The 2,555-nt window shown below is 48.3% G+C and overlaps 1 pseudogene; it reads right to left on the bottom strand.

The window, feature by feature from the left end:
* Nucleotides 1-1,500: 1,500 nt before the first annotated feature.
* Nucleotides 1,501-1,990, bottom strand: LOC114638611 (annotated as a pseudogene).
* Nucleotides 1,991-2,555: the final 565 nt, after the last annotated feature.

The raw sequence follows: 2,555 nt of genomic DNA on the forward strand, positions 1-2,555 counted from the left end.
GATTAAATAGCAATTTGTTTGCCCGGAGCCTCGCTGCACCTTACGGCATGTTTACCAGAATGCATCTTCTGGTGCAGACTGTGGTATCCTAACCTTCTCACCAAACTCTACCTACCTGCCCAGTGCCCTCTCCCTCAGCCAGCCAGGATCGATTCCTGTATCCCTGCCAACCAGCCTCTCTCTCCTCCAGGAGCACATTGATTTCCTGAAATGAATGATTTCTGTCCGTAAACCCAAATTACCATTTCCCTCAAAGTAACACTTAGAATTTTTGTCTCCCTAATAATGTTAACATCATCCATAATGACTCTATTGGGGACACTTAACCTGATGATGTAGAGGTGGCAGAGGAACCAGTTAAAGCCCACATGTTAGCCTGAGCTAGGGACTCAGACATGAGTACCAGGTCACCCTGAAGCCACATTGCAGGTCCCAAAAGCCTCTGCTTCTGTGATCTTCTGTAACTGTAAACAGGGACCATCTGTCCTATCTGATAGACAGCTTCTTCCTTCCAAGGCCTGGGGTTCCTAAGAATACCTTGCTTGCCTGCCTGCCTGCCTGCCTGCCTGCCTGCCTGCCTGCTTGCTTGCTTGCTTGCTTGCTTGCTTGCTTTCTGAGCTAATTCTGGGGCTCAGCTATTTGCCAGGCTCACCAGGACACAGATAAGGCACAGCTCTTGTGCCACCCTCCAGAAGCTCACAGGGAAAGAGGTCATCTTGAGACATCAAACCACCAGCAGGATCACACCCTGGGCACAGACCAGGAAGGTGTGGGAAGGAAACATCTGCCATAGGCTGGAAGCAGAGACTGTGAGGCTAAACACATGTAACCTACCTGCAAAGCAGACCAGGAAATTTGTGTGCTTCTAAAGAGCAAGACATAAAGGATGGGGGAAGGACAGTGTAGCCTGAGAGCTACTCAGTTTGGCCTGGCCAGAAACCCATCTGTCTACTTGCAGGGAGAGGGATCCAGATAGAAAGAAGGGCAATAATCCTCTGAAGGTGTGAGGACCAGAGAAGATGGGCAGAGCAGCTAGTCTCAGCCCTCAGGAGCATGGAGCAGGTGCAGATGCAAAGCCAGCTTTCCCTCCTGGAGCCACACAGAGAGAGTAAGAGTTTATTCTGAGCTCATTTTGAGTGATCATGGCCCAGATACATGGATTCAGGTTGGCCCAAATGACATGTTTTTACTATGAAACAGGTTATGTGGGCTTTTTATAGTAACAGAGCAAAATAAAGTCATAAATCAATGCATCAAGCAACAGTCGTTGGTGGGGACACCAGGTGCATGGCTTACAGAAGAGCGGGGAAATCTCTGCTATAGATTTCAGATGTTATAACATCCTTAGCTTCAGTGGGTGGAAGCTAACCATTTTCTTTTCCATTTTTTTTTTTTAGGAATTTACAATTGTGGGCTACATTTATTGCCTCACATCTTCCTAGAATGTTAGGCAGATTCCCAACATGCAGACAAGGAAGGATGCAAAGAACCTACTCAGACCACATGGAAAATGTTAGCATTTAATTAACCCCTGGAGTGGCTTTTAAGCCACCAGAACACAGGCACCTCCAACACCCTTAATCTTCTCTTCAGCTCTTCTGCTGAAGAATTTGGCCTTCACGATGACAGGTTGCTTAGGGAGCTTTCCCTTGCCCAGAACTTTGTAGTAGCCAGATCGAACAACATCAATGACGGGAGCAGCTCCAGTCTTGTTTTTGGCTGTGTTGACCCGCGTCTGCTCGCTAACCAACATCCATAATTTATCCAGGTTGACAGTTGGGCAGAAGCTCTGGTTCCTCTTCAAGTGGTAATGCCTCATACCAACTTCCCCCAAGTAACCTGGATGATATTTGTCAAAGTTGATCCTGTGGTGGTGCATGCCTCCAGCAATTCCACGGCCTCCTGGGTGCTTGCGGTGCTTACCGATGCGGCCGTGGCCGTGGCTCACGTGGCCCCGGAGTTTCTGGGTCTTCCTCAGTCTGGATAGCATGGCAGTGGCAGAAAGGAAAGAGGGCGCTAACCATTTTCTAAGTTCATATATTCCAAAAGTTTTACCTGATAGTCTCAAAGACACCTAGTCTCAAAGACAGCAGGTCAGACACAGAGAACAGCCATGAATGGCTATTAAGGGGATTGTGACAGTTAATCTTGGTGTCAAGTAGACTGGATATAGAATCAACTAAGAGACACATATCTAGGCTAGGCTGGGAGGATTGTTGCCAGGAAGACTACCCGAGGTGGGGGGAGACCCTCCTTCCAGAGTGGACAGAACCTTCCAGCACACCCCACATAGAAAGAAACCTGGGGTTGAGGGAGCGATGCTGCTTTTTCCTGCCTGCCTTTGCTATTTGCCAGTGTGTCTGTCCTGTCATAGTTGCTGCTGCCACTGTTGTTGTTGCTGCTGCTGCTGCTGCTGCATCCCTCCACTGATGTCAGAACCCAGCTTCTTTGGCTTTTCAACATGGACTGGAGACCAGTAGCTCTCCAGAAATTCTCCAGGACTAAAGATAACTCAGATTTATTTTGACCTTTGATTTGCAGCCTTCCAACTCCCC

Source organism: Grammomys surdaster, unplaced genomic scaffold (genome assembly GCF_004785775.1).
Source record: "Grammomys surdaster isolate TR1022 unplaced genomic scaffold, NIH_TR_1.0 125612, whole genome shotgun sequence".
Taxonomy (NCBI): Eukaryota; Metazoa; Chordata; class Mammalia; order Rodentia; family Muridae; genus Grammomys; species Grammomys surdaster.